The sequence below is a fragment of the Piliocolobus tephrosceles genome, chromosome 18 (genome assembly GCF_002776525.5).
Source record: "Piliocolobus tephrosceles isolate RC106 chromosome 18, ASM277652v3, whole genome shotgun sequence".
NCBI lineage: Eukaryota > Metazoa > Chordata > Mammalia > Primates > Cercopithecidae > Piliocolobus > Piliocolobus tephrosceles.
The window spans coordinates 39,767,016-39,785,912 of NC_045451.1; positions in this window are offsets into that span (position 1 = coordinate 39,767,016).

An 18,897-nucleotide genomic window follows, 5' to 3' on the forward strand; every position below is an offset into this window, starting at 1 on the left:
AAAAAAAAAAAAAAAAAAAAAAAAAAAAAAAAAAAAAAAAAGTTGGTGAGGTTGTGGAGAAAATGGAATACGTTATACACACTGTTAGTGGAAACTGAAATTAGTTCAGTCACTGTGGAAAGCAGTTTGGAGAGTTCTCAAATAACTTAAAACAGAATACCATTCTACCTAGCCATCCCTTTACTGGGTATGTACTCAAAGGAAAATAAATCGTTCTATCAAAATGTCTCATGCACTAGTATGTTCATAACAGCACTATTTGCAATGGAAAAAACATGAAGTCAACCTAGATGCCCATCAACAGTGGACTTGCTAAAGCAAATGTGGTACATATACATCATGGGTACTACACAGCTACAAAAAGAAGAAAGTCATTTCAATTGCCACAACAATGGATGCAGCCAGGGGATATTATCTAAGCAAGTTAACATAGAAACAACAACAACAACAAATATTGCATCTTCTCACTTATAAGTGGGAGCTAAATATTGGGTACATACAGACACAAAGATGAGAACAATAGACACTGAACACTACCAGAAGGGGAAAGAGGGAGGGGGCAAGGGTTGAAAAACTACTGGGTACTATGCACACTACCAGGGTGATGAGATTATTCATATACCAAACCTCAGCAACACACAATTTACTCATGTAACAAAACTGCACCTGTACTCCCTGAACCAAATATAAAACTCAGAAAAAAAAACAGAAATAAAAATAAATGTTCATTGTTTATCTAGCTTATATAGCTAGATTAGATAGATAGATAACTTTTTCTCCCCAAGTGGAAGCATACTTGAGACCGTCATTATCAAGAATAAATATGTAAGTCGCACATGTCATTTTAAGTTGTCTAGAAGCCACAGAAAAGAGTAAAAAGAAACAGGTTAAATCAATTTTAATAATTTACTTTGATAATTTAACTCAGTTATTAAAAAGTACTCACACTACCTGTAAAGTGGTGTAGTGTTTTCTGAAAAGGGGCTCCAGATAGCTATAAATGCATACAACAAACTCTAGGGAAAGCACTAACGAAAGTGGGGGAAATAAGTATATCAGATATGCTAAAAAAGGAGAGAAAATAGAATCATATAAAATGTTCAATTAAAACCACATACATAAGGCAGAAAAAGAGAAGAAGGCAAAAACAGGAACAAAGAACAAAGACAACAAAGATAAAATACATTTAATATGTATATTAATAATCACTTTGAATATTAATGATCTGAATACATCAATTAAAAGTCAGAAATTATCAGCATGAACTAAAGAAACAAGATTCAACTACATATTGTCTAGAAAAAACACACATTAAATATAAAAGACACATGTAGATCAAATGTAAATGAATGGAGAAAGATATCCTATGTCAACAGTAATCAAAAGAACGTGGGAGCAGCTATATTAATTTCAGACAGAGCAGACTGCAAAGAATGGCATTACATAATAAGAAAGGAATCGATTCTCCAAGAAAACATAACAATCTTTAACATGTATGCACTTAATAAGTAGGTGTCAAAATATGTGAAGCAAAAACTGATGGAACTGAAAGAAGAAATAGAATGAATCTACTATTATAGTTGGAGACATCGACATCCTTCTATCAGAAATGAACACAAGCATCAGGCAGAAAATCTGTAAAGACACAGTTGAATTTAACACCACCATCAATCAACTGGGATAAAATTGAGATCTGTATACTATTTCATATAATGACAGCCGAATTCAAAGTCTTCTCAAGTTCACATGGAACACTGGCAAAGCTAGGCCACATTCTGGGTCATAAGCACACCTTAATAAACTTAACATCGTGTCTACTCGCAGACCACTATGGAATTAAACTAGAAATTAATAACAGCAAAACAACTGGAAAATTCCCCAAATACATGGAAATTAAGCAATATATGTGTAAATAACACATGGGTCAAAGAATTTAAAAACATTTTTGAACTTAGTAAAAAGGAAAACATAGCTTATCAAGATTTCTGGAATGCAGCAAAAACAATGCTCAGAAGTAAATTTGAAAGAAATAGCTACACCTTAAAAGGAACAGAATTGAATACCTATATTAAAAAAGAAGAAAGAGCTAAGATTAATAATCTACACTCTCATTTTAGAAAATGAGAGAAAAGCAAATTAAATTAAGAGTAAGCAGAAGAAAATAAATAAAAATTAGAGCAGAAATCAATGAAATTGAGAACAGGAAATCAATACAGAAAAACAATGAAATAAAAAGCTGGTTGTGTAAAATGATAGATAAAATCAATAAGCATCTAATCAGGCTAATTAAGAAAAGAAAGGGAGAGAACACAAATTATTAATACCAGAAATAAAAGAGTGAACATTGCTACAGAGCCCATGCACATTAAAAGGATAATCAAGTATCTTAGTCCATTCAGATTGCAGTAACAAAATACTGTAAACTGGGTGGCTTATAAACAATAGAAATTTGCTTCTCAAAGTTTTGGAGGCTGAGAAGTACAAGATGGAGGCATCAGGAGATTTGATGTCTAGTAAGGTGGCCCAATTTCCTGATGTACTGGAATGGGTGAAGGAGCTCCCTTAGATCTTTTTTTATGATAGCAGTAATCCCATTAATCAGAGTTCTGTTATCATAACCTAATCACTTCACAAAGCCTTCACCTCCTAATACCACTGCCTAGCACATTTGGATCTTAACATATGAATTTGGAGGAGACACAAACATTCAGGCCTTAGTATTGAGAAACACTATGAGCAAATCTATGTTCACAAATTTAAAAATCTAGATGAAATGGATCAATCCCTTAAAAGTCACAATCTGCTAAAACTTACACAGGAGTCAAAAACTATCTGAATATGTCTATATCTACTAAAGAAAACACGAGGCCCAGATGGATTCACTTGTAAATTCTACCAAACACTTAAGGAAGAAATTATACTAATTCTCTGCCATCTCTTTCAGAAGATAGAAGGAGACGAAATACTTTTTTAACTCCTTCCATGAGGCCAGCATCACCCTAATATCAAAACCAGACAAAGACATTACAATTACAGAGAACTACAGACCAGTATCTCCAATAAACAATAGATAGAGAAAATGCTCAACAAAATAATAGCAAATACAATTCAACAATGTATAGAATGAAACCAAAACAAGTGGCATTTATCCCAGATAAATCCATCACAACAGGCTAAATAAGAAAAATTGCATAATATTGCTAATAGATTAAGAAAAGCAATTGGGTTTTGCTTTTTTTTTTTTTCTTTTTTTTTTCCTTTCCAAATTGGCAGATTAGAGACTCTTAGCGTGCCTCAGTCATTCGGAAGTAACAAGTGGCTGTACTCTGTGAGCTTTAATTCAAGAAGGAAAATGGGAATGTACTGCAATCAAGAAGGACACCTCATGATCCCAGGGAGGAGAATGCTGGCAAACAGCCCCTGTGATGCTGTCTTGCTGATAAAACCGAGTGAAGCTCCAGTACATGAGAGAAGCAGAGAGCCCCGCTCTTTGATTTGCCTTTCCACTGGGAACCTGAGCAACCGGGGCCAAGGGAGAGAACTTTGTTTCTCCCAAGCTCTGGAGCTAACTTGAAGGGAGGCTTAGAAATGCTCTGAGGGAAAGACACTGGAAAAGCTGCTGACGTTTTTGCAGACCCAGTACCAAAAGCAGGACATTATTTTTAATCTGGGCATATAGAAAGTCAGCCTTCCTTTGGCAACCTTTCAGCAGGGCCATTCAAGCATTTTAGTATCAGGCAAGAGATTGGAGCACCTGCTCTGGAGCGAAGATCAGGGCCTCCACAGCCAGAACTCTGGAAAGCACTTCAGCAGTAGTTGCTGTAATTGTGCGCTCCCTAGGAGGAGAGCTGCTACAGCTACAGTTTCTCTTGGACAGTGAGACCTGCAGCCAGAGCCACCTTGGCAACCTGTAATCCGTCTGTGCGTCCCATTGCTGTTTGCCCCAGCCTGCTCCCCTCAGGTTGTAGTGCAGCAGGACCCTCTCTGCTCCACCTCGGGGCACAGGTCCAGGTGTTTAGAGCACCTACTTGCCTGGACCAATAGCCTGAGCTGCCCCCCGGCCCACTTCATGGACATAGATCACAGTGCTGTGGGGGCCTCTCTTTTGCATGCCGAGGCAAATCTCCAGGCATCTGGAGCACCTTCTCACCTAGATTAGGAGTTTAGGCCATCTCCCATCCCTGTGCAGAAAACCTGTGGTTGAGAGGGTTTCCTGGCTCCACACCTAGGCACACTCAGGATGCTTGGTGCCCACGCACTGGATTTTCTCTTGGCGCTGGTGCTTGTGCCTGCCATTGGTGGACCTGTAGGCAGAACTGCCAGGTCTGGCTCCATCTGTCTTGGTCCCCATCTCCTCCCAGGACTGAGCAGGGAGCTCAAATCACTATGCACTCTAAAAGCAGCTCATTGGCCGGGAGCGGTGTCTCACGCCTGTAATCCCAGCACTTTGGGAGGCCGAGACGGGCAGATCACAAGGTCAGGAGTTTGAGACCAGCCTAGCCAATATGGTGAAACCCCGTCTCTACCAAAAATACAAAAATTAGCTAGGCGTGGTGGCGCATGCCTGTAATCCCAGCTACTCGGGAGTTGGACGCAGGAGAATCGTTTGAACCATGGAGGCAGAGGTTGCAGTGAGCCAAGATGGCGCCACTACGCTCCAGCTTGCGCCACAGAGTGAGACTCTGGAAAGGAAAAAAAAAATGGCAGCTCATTGCCTCAGGCAACAAAGAGCTTCTTCCAATAAACATGGATCAAGTATGTACGCAGCCACGCCTGCGCAGCAAGCAGGCTTCCACCCATAAGTGCCATCTACTGGCTTGTAGGTTGAACTGCATAACCCTATATAAAACCTGCCAAAAGAAATGCACGGGTTTATGAAAGCTAACCCGAAAGATCCTACCTACCCAGTATGCTCTACAGTTACACCCCCTAAAGAGGGGGGCAAAGGGAAAAGAAAATAATATCGGGAAAGAAAGAAAAAAATTTTACTCTGAGAAAAATTATTGCAAAAATTAAAAGTGCAAATGTGTCCAGATGACAAAGATTCAGCACAAAAATTCTGGCACCATGAAACATGAGTGAGATAGCATCACCAAAGGATTGCACTAGCTCTCTAGCAACAGTTCCTAACCAAAAAGGAAACTCAGGAGTGACAGATAAAGAATTCAAAGCATGGATTTCAAAGAAGCTCAACAAGCTCAAAAACAAGATTGAAAATCAACACAGGGAAAATTCTAAAGCAATGCAGAAAATGAAGGAAGAGATAAAATCTTATAAAGAAATCAATCAGACATTCTGGAGTTGAAAAACTCACTTAACGAATTTCAAAATACAATTGCAATACTTTGTTTATAAGTCAAGAAATATGGGATTATGGAAAGTGACCAAACCTATCAATTACTGGCATTCCTGAGAAAGAGGGAGAAAAAGTAAACAACCTGGAAAACATATTTGAGAGAATAATTCAAGAAAATTTCCCTGAACATGCTAGAGAGGTGAACATATAGATACAAGAAATTCGGAGAACACCTGTGAGATACTATTCAAAACAAACAGCACCAAGGCATATTGTCACCAGACTCTCCGAGGTCAGCACTAAACAGAAAATCTTAAAGGGAGCTACAGAAAAAGGTCAGATCATGTACAAAGCCTCATTAGGTTGACAGTGGACTTCACAGCAGAAATCTTAATAGTCAGGAGAAATTGAGGGCTTATTTTCAACATTCTTAAAGAAAAGGAATTCTAATCAATAATTTCATATCCTGCCAAACTAAGCTTCATAAGTGAATGAGAAATAAAATATTTTCTAGACAATCAAGCACTAAGGGAAAATTCATTACCACTAGACTAGCATTAAAAAATCCTTAAGAGAGTTCCAAATATATAAACTAAAGAATAATACCTGTTAACACGAAAGCACACTTAAGTGCAGGGTCCAAAGACCCTGTAAGGCAACCACACAATGGAAACTACAAAGCAATCAGCCAACAACTTCACAATAGAATCAAAGCCTCATATATCAATATTAACTTTGAATGTACATAGTCTAAGTGCCCCCTTTAAAAGTGGCAAGTTGAATGAAAAAAAGCAAGATCCATCTTTCTATGGTCTTCAAGAGACCCATCTCACACATGATGACACCTACAGGTTCAAGGTAAAGGGCTGGAGAAGGATTTACAACATAAACAGAAAACCAAACAAACAAAGCAGGTATCACTATTTTTATTTCAGATTAAACAGACTTTAAACCAACAACAGTAAAAAGAGACAAAGAAGAGCATTACATGCTGATAAAGGAACCGATTCAACAGTAAGACTTAACTACCATAAACATATATGCACCCAAAATAAGAGCACCCAGGTTCAAAAAACTAGACTTTCCAGGTTTATGAAAATACTTAGCCACACAATAATAGTGGAGGGCTTCGTTCCACTGTCAGCATTAGACAGATCATCAAGGCAGAAAACTAATAAAAAGATTTTAAACCTAAATTTGACACTTGACCAATAGGACTTAATGGACATCTACATAATACTCCACCCACCAACCACAGAATATACGTTTTTCTCATCTGCACACAGAACATACTCTAAGATTGACCACACTCTTGGCCATAGGGCAAGCCTCAATGAATTCCAAAATATCAGAACCATAGCAATCACACTTTCAGACCACAGTGGAATAAAAACAGAAATAAATACCAAAAAGATCTCTCAAAACCACACAACTACATGGAAATTAAACGACTTGCTCCTGAATGACTTTTAGGTAAACAGTGAAATTAAAGCAAAAAGAAAAAAAAAATGAAATGAAGGAAGACAGAGATGGAACATACCAAAATCTCTGGGATGCAGCAAAAGCAGTGTTAAGAGGAAGGCTCATAGCACCACTCAACACCTACCACAAAAGTTAGAAAGATCTCTAGTTAATGATCTAACATCACACCTAAAGAAACTAGAAAAACAAGAACAAACTAAGCCCAAAGCCAGAAGAAGAAAATAAATAACTAAAATCAGAGCATAAATAAGCAAGATTGAGAGCCAATATTCCAAAAAAAAAAAAAATCAACAAATTAAATGTTGGTTTTTTGAAAAAATGAACCAGATTAACTGACCACTAACTAGATTCATGAAGAACAAAAGGGAAGATCCATATAAGTGGAATAAAAAATGACACAGGTGGCATTATAGCTGACCCCAGAGAAATATAAAATACCCTGAGAGACAATTATAAACAGCTCTATGCACAAACTATAAAATCTAGAGGAAATGAATAAATTCCTAGAAGCAAATAATCTTCCATTTTTGAATCAGGAAGAAATTGAAATCCCGAAGAGGCCAATATAGAGTTCTAAATTTGAATCAATAATAAAAAGCCTACCAACCAAAAAAGAAAGAAAGAAAGAAATGCCCTAGGCCAGATAGATTCACAGCCAAATTGTAACAAACATACAAAGAAGAACTGGTACCAATCCTACTGAAACTATTCCAAAAAATCAAAATAGCAAGGAGGGACTCCTTGCTAATTCGTTATATAAACCAGAATCCACTCTGATACCAAAACATGGCAAAGACACAACAGAAAAAGAAAACTCTAGGGCAATATCCCTGATGTATATAGACCCAAAAATCCCCAACAAAATACCAGCAAATTGAAATCAACAGCACGTCAAAAAGTTAAATCACCACCATCAAGGATGCTTCATTCATGGGATGCAAAGTTGATTCATCAAACACAAATCAATTAATGTGATTCAGCACATAAACAGAATTTAAAACAAAACCATATCACCATCTCAATAAATGTTGAAAAAGCTTTTGGTAAAATCCAACAACAGTTCATGATTAACACACACACACACACACACACACACACACACACACACACACAAAGAGAAAGTAGACATTGAAGGAACATACCTCAAAATAACAAAAGCTGTCTATGACAAGCCCATAGCCAACATAATACTGAATGGGCAAAAACTAGAAGCATTCCTCTTAAGAAGTGGAAAAATGCACCACCCCTATTCAACGTAGTACTGAAAGTGCTGGCCAGAGCAATCAGGCAAAAGACAGAACAGTTATCCAAACAGGAAAAGAAGTCAAACTAGCTCTCTGGGAACAATGGGATTCTATACTTAGAAAACTCTAAAGACTCCATCAAAAAGCTCCTGGAACTGATAAATGACCAATAAAGTTTCAGGACACAAAATCAATGTACAAAAATCAGTAGCATCTCTATACACCAAGAGCGTTCGAGCTGAGAGCCAAATTGTGTAACTTTGTACCAATGCACATAGATATTATTACTATAATTTACAATAATTCATGTCTCCTTACAGGACATGCTTCCTCTCCTTTCTCAGTTTTTAAAGGTTGTCTTAGTTGCTCTTGATTTTCTTTTTACTCTAATATGTGGTTTCTGTGTCCTGTGCTACAAAAAAAAAAGTGCTTGAATATTTATTAGAATGTTTAATTAAATTAATAGATTAATTTGATGAAAAAAACTGAAGGAACACCATTTATGATAGGCACACACACACACACCTAGGAATATATTTAAACAAAGAGGTGAAGAGTTCTAAAAAGAGAACTACAAAACACTGTCAAAACAAATCATAGATGACACACACAAATGGAGAAACATTCCATGGTCATGGATTTGATGAGTCAATATTGTTAAAATGGCCATGCTGCTCTTAGCAATCTACAGATTTAACACTATTCTTATCAAACAACCAATGTCATTTTTCATAGAACTAGAAAAAAGCAATTCTAAATTCATATGGAATAAAATAAAAACCTAAATAGCCAAAGTAATCCCAAGCAAAAATAACAAAGTCATCAGAAGCATCATATTATCCAACTTTGAACTATACTACAAGGCTACATAGTAACCAAAACAGCATGATATTAGTACACAGACACACAGACCAATGGAACAGAATAGAGAACCCAGAAATAAAGTTGCACATCTACAGTTATCAGATATTTGACACAGTCGACAAAAATAAGCAATGGGGAAAGGACTTCCTTATCAATAAATGGTGCTGGGATAGCTAGGTAGCCATATGTAGAAGACTGAAACTGGACCTCTCCCTTTCACCATGTATAAGAATTAACTCAATTTGGGTTAAATGTTTAAATATAAGATCTCAAACTGTAAGAATCCTAGAAGAAAACCTAGGAAACAGCATTCTCAACATTAGCCTTGGGGAAGAAATTGTGACTAAGATCTCAAAAGCAATTGTGATGAAAGCAAAAATTGACAAGTGGAACCTAATAAAATTAAACACATTCTGCAAAGCAAAAGACACTATCAATAGAGTAAACAGACAACAAAGAGAGTCGGAGAAAATATTCACAAACTATGCATCTAACAAAGTCCTGATATTAAAAATCTATGAGGAATATAAACAATTGAACAAGCAAAACACATAATCCCATTTAAAAAATGGGAAAAGGATGTGAAAAGACATTTCTCAAAAGACATACAAGCACCCAACAAACATATGAAATAAATGCTTCACATCACTACTCATCAGAGAAATTCATATCAAAACCAAAAAATAACAGATGTTGGTAACATTGCAAAAAAAAGAGAAGTCTTATACACTTTTGGTGGGAATGCAAATTACTTCAGCCACTGTGAAGAGTAGTTTGGAGGTTTCTCAAAGAACTTAGAAATAAATTGTTCTACCAAAAAGACTCATGCACTAGCACATCCATCAAAACACTATTCATAATAGCAAAGACATGAAATCAACTTAAATACCCATCAATGTTGGATTGGCTAAAGAAAATGTGGTACACATATACCATGGAATCCTATGCAGACATAAAGAAGAATGAAATCATGTGCATTGCAGCAACATGAATGTAGTAGGTAACCATTTTCCAAAGCAAATTAACACACAAACAGAAAACCAAATACCATCTGTTCTCACTTATAAGTGGGAGCTAATCATTGAATGCTCATGGACATAAAAATAGCAGCAGTAGACACTGGGGACAACTAGAAGTGAGGGGAGGGGAAATGGTTAAAAAACTAACTATTGGATATTACTCTCTTACCTGGGTGATAGGATCAAACACACCTCAAACCTCAACATCACACAATATACCCATATAACAAACCTGCACATGTACCCCCCCGAATCTAAGATAAAAGCTGGAAAAAAAAAAGAACATGTCTAAATAAACTTCAGAATAATTCAATGAACACTTTACCGTTGTGCAAAAAAAAAATTTGACAAAATACAACTCTTCCTCATAGTAAAACTCTCAGTAAAGTAGAAATAGAGGGAAACTTCCTCAACTTATGAAAGAAAATCTACAAAAACCTGCAGTTAACAACACACTTAACGAGACACTACAAGCCTTTCTAGAAAGATCAGGAAGAAGGCAAGGATATCTCCTCTCACCTGCTTTTTAACATTGTACTGAAAGTTCTACCTAATGCAATAAGATAAGAAGAGGAAATATAAATATGCTGATTCGGAAGAAAGAAATAAAACTTTGCAGATGACATCACTAATTATGTTGAAAATCTAAAAGAATCAATAAGAAAAACCTACTAGAACACATATGTGATTATGTCAAGATTGTACAATACAATATTAATATACCAAAGCCAATCACCTTTCTACATACCAGTAACAAACAAGCTGAATTTGGAATTAAAAACATAATGTGATTTAAATTAGCACTCCACAAAATAAAAATATGTACAATAGCTATATAAGGAAAGCTGCAAAATTCTGATCACAGAGATCAAAGAACTAAATAAATGGAGAAATATTTTATGTTAATGGATAGTAAGATTCAATTTTGTGAGGATACCAGTTCTTTCCAATTTGATCTATAGATTCAATGCATCCCCAATTCAAACTTCATCAATTATTTTGTGAATATTGATAAGACAGATTCTAAAATTATATGAACAGGTAAAAGATCCACAATAGGTAACACTGTATTGAAGGAGAAAAGCAAAGTGAATAGACTGACACTACCCAAATTTAAGATTTATCATAAAGCTATAGTAATCAAGACAGTGTGATGTTAGTGAAATAATAGACAAAACAATGGAACAGAATACAGACCCTGGAAATAGACCCATATAATCAGCTGATCTTTATCAAAGAAGCAAAGGTAATACAACAAAGTATGGACAGTTTTTTTTTTCAATAAATTGTGCTTAAACATCTGAACATTCATGTATAAAAAATGAATCTAGACAGATCTTACAAATGTTTATGAAAATTAACTCAAATTGATCACAGACCTAAATGTAAAAATGCAAAACTGTAAAACTCCTAGAAGAAAACATAGGAGAAAATTTAGATGGCCTTGGGTTTGGTGATGAAGTTTAGGTATGATGGCATCGACATACTTATAAAAGAAAAAATAATAAGCTAGAATTCATTAAAGTAAAAAATTTCTGTTCTGTTAAATACACCGTCAAGAGAATGAAAAAAATGGGCCACAGATTGAGAGAAATATTTGCAAAAGACATATCTAATAAAGCACATTTACCCCAAATGAAGAAAAAACACTGAAAACTCAATAGTAAGAAGACAAAAAAGACCAAAGAGCTTAACAATTATCTCACCATAAAAAACATACAGAAGGTACATAAGTAAAAGGGGGAAATGAAAAGGTGCTCCATAGCATATGTCACCAGGGAAATACCAATTAAAACTCTAGTAAGGCAACACTTTACAACTGTTAGAATGATCAAAATCCAGAACACTGACATGCTGGAAAGAACGTGATGCCACAGGATTCATTGTTGGTAGAAATAAAAAATGGTACACTTTGGTAGGCAGTTTGGCCGTTTCTTATAAAACTAAACATGTCCTTACCATATGATCTATCAATCAAGTTTTTGGTATTTAACCAAAGGAGTTGAAAATATATATCCACACAAACAAACCTGTACCTAGATGATTATCGTAGCTTTACTCATAATATTCAGTGCTCACATGCAACCAAGATGTCCTCCAGGAAGTGAATGGATATACAAACTGTGATAACATAATTCAGTGTTGAAAAGAGATGAGCTATCAAGCCATGGAAAGACATGGAGTAAACTGAAATGCATATTACTATGTAAAAGAAGCCAACCTAATAGGGATGCACATTGAATGATTCCAACTATATGACATTCTAAAAAAGTTAAAACTATGGAAACAGTAAACATATCAGTGGTTGCCAGGATTGGAAGGGAGGGAGGGAGAGAGGACTGAAGCAGCAGAGCTCAGAGGACTTTTAGGGCAGTGAAATACTGTGTATAATACTATAACAGTTGATACATGTCATTTTAGGTATGTCTAACCCCATAAAATGCACAATACCAAGAGTGAACTCTAATGTAAACTATGCTTTTTTTGTGGCTAATGATGCGCCATGTAGTTTCATCAAGAACAAAGTATCACTCTGGTACAGGATACTGACAATGGGGAGGCTATGTATATATAGGGGCAGGGAGTATATGGGAAATCTCTGTACCTTTTTAAAAATTTTACTGTGAAACTAAAACTGCTCTAAAAATATTTCTATTTTTAAAGTAGAGAGTAAGTGTGCTTAATTGAGGTGGAGGAGGTAGAGATTTTACATGAGAGTACAGAAATAAATAAAAGTTCAGAGTGAGACCAAAATACATAGATATATATATATATATAGAAATATAGATGATAGATAGATAGATGATAGATTTATAGATAGATAGATAGATAGATAGAAACAGATGACTAGACAGGTATGTGGGAAGCTACAGTGAGTTCCATGTTCCTATAATAGTTTAGGACAAGAGTTAAGAGAAATAAGACTATAGGGATGGGCTGGCAACAGACTGTGGGGATCATTACAAGCTGCATTAAGTAAGCTACACTTTATTATGGAAGAGATCAAATATTTCCTTTTTCAGCAGAAGAAAATGAATCAGTTTACACTTTAGAAAAATTGCTTCAGTGAAAGAGGACATTGGATATGAAGAACCAGTCCTATAGACGTGTAGACAAATTGATAGGTGGCTGCAGCAGTCCCACTGAGAGATGGCAGGCTTGAATTATTACACAAATAGAGAAGACAAAGTGGACTAGAAAGATATTTGGGAGAATAACTGTATCAATTGTCGACTGATAAAAAGGCAAATTCATTAAGGTGAAAACTAGTGAGTACATTTTGGACTTGTTGGATGTAGAATATTTGGTGAATGTACCAAACATGCAATCAAATATGTGGACCTAAAGCTTAAAGTAGAGCTCTCTAGTAGAGGTAGTAATTGAGATTCAGCATATTGCTATTAATTGATACAAAGAAACATGAAATAATCTATGAAGAAAACACACATAGAGAAGAGGAATTAGCTGAGGGCAGATCTGTGAGGGATGCGACACTGAGGAGAAAGGATCATCACAGAGAAAGAAGCTTTCAGAACTAGGCAACAGAGCTATGCAGGAGAATAGTAAAAAAAGGGAATTTTTGATGAAATTGAAAGTGAATAACAAGATGAAATATAGTAGAGGAGGTCCAGTAATACATGAACTAAAAATACTTCCTGCATTTGGCACTTAGTATCTTTGATGAGAACCTCATCAAAGAATGAGTCCAGAAGTGGGGTTAATAATAGATTCCAGTAATTGGTGAAGAAAATGAGAGGCAGAAAATGTATGTAGTTGGAATAGAATGAGAGATTAGAGAGTGTGTCTGGATTGAACAGGAAGTCAATACAGTTAGAAAAGTTGAAGACATGAGAGACTCAGTCATGGAACCAAATGCACAGGTGGAAAGGTTGCTGTTGAGCACCTCATTCTCTGATTTTAGAGAAGAACTGTACTTCTGATCTTTGGATGCATATGAAAATATGTCTGTATATATTGGGCAGGAAGACCACTCTTAGTAGCAACGTTTTTGAAATAAAGACAAGATTCTCACTGACAGGAACAGGGTAGAAGTTAAAGAAAGGGTTTCAGGAGACGGAGAACACTTCAAAAACCAATTGTTCATTGTTAAAGAGAATGTTCACAGAAAGTAAAAGCAAGGGTAAACGTTAGCAAGTATCCACCTATTTCTTTAAAATAATGAAAGGTCCATTTATTTTTAAAAAAGTGTGTGTGTGTGTGTGTGTGTGTGTGTGTGTGTGAGAGAGAGAGAGAGAGAGAGAAAGACAGAGACAGAGAGACAGAGACAGACAGAGAGAGAGAGAGAGAGAGACAGAGACAGACAGAGAGAGAGAGAGAGAGAGAGAGAAGCTAAGTGCCCAAAGAGTGGTAGGCATCATGAAAACAAAATAAAAACAAGTTAAAACCCTGAAGTTGTTTACTATCTTACTATCATATTAGAAAGGACATGCATGCAGGCATGAAACAATAATTACCTCAAAAGAGAAACCAGTGAGTGGTTTTGACATTAACTGCAGAAGAACTTGGAATGTAATACAAGCCTTTGTGGGGCAATGAAATCTGACTCCATGTGACTTCGGGCATTGCAATGCAAATAAAGTTCAGTAGACACCAAAGCAGGAGGGTGTGTGGTAGAAGGCACATCACAAGCAAAGCTACAGAAATTGAAATGGTGTATAGGCAACACACAAAATCATACTTAAAACTACTTGACCCCCAAATACAAGCTATAAGAATTTGCAATTGACATTTTGGATAGCATATAATATGTTAACTTGTGTTCTTAGTGAATCGGCACACTGATCAATACTCTAATTATAAACGAGTGGTAAATCAGGCTCTGATATATGCAGTCAGAAGAGAAAATCAGTTCCAGGCTACCTCATGCCATCTCTCTGCTTCATTGAGCCAATGCCTCACATTCAAACTGTAGTTTCAGGGACTGACTATTTGCAGACAACCAATCAGCTATTCCTGAGAAACAATGTCTTTGGATTAGCCATCAGATGGAAATGAAGGAACTTTAGAGCATTACCAGAGATGTGAGACTTTGAGTACATCAATAGGTTTGCATTTTTATCTCAGTTTTGCTATGCTCGTGGTATTAGAATTTTCCCTGGTATTTTAAAGTGAGTGTTTCTTCCAAATATGAGCTGGTCACCAAAGATTTTATTTGCTTTTCTCAACATCCCTGCAATTGACACTAATATGGTTTGGCTGTGTCCCCACTTAAATCTCATCTTGAACTGTAGTTCCCATAATCCCCATGTGCCATGGGAGGAACCAGGTGGAGACGATTGAATCATGGGGTAGTTTCCCCCATCCTGTGGTTGTGATAGTGAGTTAGTTCTCACAAGATCTGATGGCTTTACAAGGGGCTTTTCCCCATCTTCACTTTACACTTCTCCTTGCTGCTGCCATGTGAAGAAGGACATGTTTGCTTCCCCTTTCATCACGATTGTAAGTTTCCTGAAGCCTCTCCTGCCATGCTGAAATGTGAGTCAATTAAACTTCTTTCCTTTATAAATTACCCAGTCTTGGGTATGTCTTTATTAGCAGCATGAGAAAGAGACTAATACAGACACTATATGCTTTAATGAGGATTTAGGTTAAGCTCGTTCAGCAGGCTCTCCTCAGGAGGGTGCTTCTTCCTATTTCTCAAGTGAAATGTACATATTCATGCAACCTTAGGGCCATCACATGAAGAATTCTATATTTGTCCAGAATGGGTTTCCATAAAAAAAAAAAATCAGTAAAGCATAAATAAATTCAAATAATTGAAATAAAAAATAAATTTCTGTTGAAATAAGAAGCATACCTCAGAGTTTTAGTTTGAGTTCCCCCAGAAATAGGCACAAATTCAAGAATTCAAGTGTGAGGATTGTATTTTGAGGGTGACGGGAATGCTGGTACGGAAGTGGGGAATTGGGACAGGGAAGGGAAGCACAGCAAAGTAAAGGTAAACAATAAAAGGCAAATGAGAAACCAACTACCACTATAGAAGACTAGAGATTAAGCCCACAGGGAAATTGTAGGAGTGAGGGTAGGGCACGCAACTCAGAATTGTTCCACCCAACCAGTGCAGAATTGGAGATTTCTGTGACAAGAGAAAGTGTTAAAGTAAAAAGCACAGGTGCTAGCAGTTGGAAGTTGATTGGTGTGCATTGAAAAGACAGGGCTAGAGAATCCTGGTGGGAAATTGATAGTGTATTCCCTCCAAAGACTGAATGCTTTTGTGAGGTTCTACACGCCATAATAGGATTATCAGAATTTTTTTTCAAATCAAAATTTCTTAGAATGCAAACTTGTTTACCTTTTTTTGTAACACCACTTTTCTTTTCAAAACCTGAGTATATGTAGTGTAGGAGCTAAACTGGTTTTACAACAGCACAAGGAATCGAGCAAATTATATGCTATAGTTAGTATTTAAAACTGTTTAGTTTTTCTAGAAAAATGAATTTACTCAACAACTTTCTTATCATGGTGAAATTTTCTGTCTCTTTCTTTGTAGTATATCATCATTTATTAACTCCTACTATATGTAGAATAATCTGGTTGTCAGTATAGATAAAAAAAAAAAAAAAAAAAAAAAAAAACCTGAAACATAATTGCTGGCTTGTGTAGTTTCCACAAAAGAAGACAATTCCTGACAAGCATACAAAAAGATAACATGTAAATAGAAGACAAAAGATAACATGTAAATAGACAAAAGATAACATGTAAATAGAAGTAAATAAATCAATTAATTATAACACATATATTGAGTGTCCTTTCTCTGATAAATCTCACATTAAATGCTATGTAACTAAGCCAAAGCCTTGCCCCCACCTCCGTCAATTCATAATATGCTTGGAAGAAATAATAATGATGAAACAGTAGATAATACTACAGGGGAGTACTTAAAAATGCATCCACTGGGTAGCCATAAACTGGTGATTTCAGAATAGGGAGACATGGATCTCAGCTATGAAGAAAATGCTTTGTGGAAGAAGAATGGAATGGACATTCCCAGTTAGTGTTTTCAGAACAGAGAAACACAGCGTGAAGAATGAGTAATTACATGAATTTATTCTTCTTTTCCTCAAATTGATTATTTTTGTTTCTTTATTCATTGAGCCAACACTTCTTTTGTAACAAAGATCAAAGACTTCCTTGAGGCATTAGTTACAATTCCACATTATTACAGATAAACACAAAAAAAGATAATTTGTTGAAAACGCCAAAAATAAACATCTCATACCTAAGCATGCTAATTTGAATGCATTTTGCAAACATAGTGACAAATATGTCTCCAGAGAATCAACCTGAAGGTATCTTTCAATGGGATTCAAGGATTTTGTTTTGTTCTCATGGCAAAAGGACCAGAGCTCCAAAAAAAAAAAAAAAAAAAAAAGAAAGAAAAACACCCAAGAAAGTCTCCATTATACATGCGAATGTGTAGTGTGTACTAACTCACAATGATTGAATACCAGCTACGATAGAGCACTGTTTTAACCTCCTTCTTGTCCAGACACTAGTTTCAAAAAGTAAAATACAGAGAAACAGGCAAGAATAAAATCGAATCAGTGACCAAATTAAACCCCTCAGCCATGGGAAAGCTACTGGAATTATTAATAAGGAGAAAAGCTTAGGAACATTTAGAAATGCATTATTTATTAAGGAACTGTCAGTGGGACTCATAAAAGGCAGGCTGTGAGTGAAAAATACGCTTGTTTGGGTTGAGTATATTACTGCAGACAGGCTGCAGATAAGCTGGAAACAAAGGGGAACATTAATCTGACTCTCAGGAAAGCATTTGTTATGGCAGCAACTATTGCAGTGATTTTAAGCAAATGAATCACAATATGTGGTGAAAGTAAGTAGGAGTAATTAAAGAACAAGGGTTGTACATTGTCTCAACAATGGTGTTGAATTCAGTCATTTCAACTTGAAGCCAGCTAGAGGCAAAGCAGCAATCCCAGACCACCTGACTTGCCTCTTGGTAAACAAGAAAATGGATGAAACAAGCAAATCCATGAGGATTGTGGGGGGAAAAAAACACTTGACTGATCAATTGAGTAGTGTAGCTTATTCATTAACAAGACGTATGAGCAGTCTCAATGGGTGAGAGCCTCTCCCCATGCCCACAAATGACTAGATTGTGAACCTGCTAGTCAGGATCCATCATAACAGGGGAGAATTTTGTATCTTGAGCCACAAAAAAACAAACAAACAAACAAAGACTGTTAAGTATTTGATTATTCCACACATAAGCTGAAGAGTAAAGTTAAAGCCACATGGAATAGTGCAATAAACTCAGACATTAGACAAGAATTGAATCTGGGTTCTGCTACTTATTAGCCATATAACTTGGACTCATGGGTTGTACTCGAAATTTTTATCTACTATCCTGTCTCTTTACTACCTCCCCCTCTAATTCCCCTCTTCGATCATCAGCAGCTCTCACCTAGATGACTGCAGTAGTCTCCCAACCAGTCTATTCCTTCCTTACCTTTACCTTTTAGAGCCTGTTTGTCCACACAGTAGCCAAAAAGAAACTGATCATACCTCTCTTTCACGATTTTCCATCTACTCACTTTTCCTCATCTACATGCATGAGATAATGGTACCACTCTAGAAAAGGAGCCGAAGTCCTTGAGTCCCTGCTTGGAAGTGTCAGCAGGGAAATTCTTCTCCTTCTCTATAGCACACTGAGACATGAGGTAATGACAGTTTTTAACTGAGTTAAGTCATGAGATTTGGGGGTGGGGTGTGTTTTGATGCTGCAGAATAGTTCAAATTAAACCAAAAATTAGTATCAAAACCGAGGTACCAATGAAACAAAATTTGAAAGCATCTGATATTTGCTTAGAAGTTAGCATCAGTTGACAGGAAAGAGATACACCAGATTTGTCTGGGGGAGATTCTTGTTAAATGCAAAATATTTGCTAAAGCAGGTCATGTAATTACTGAGTTTCAGAGGTTGAAGAACCGAACAGTAGCTAAATGTTCA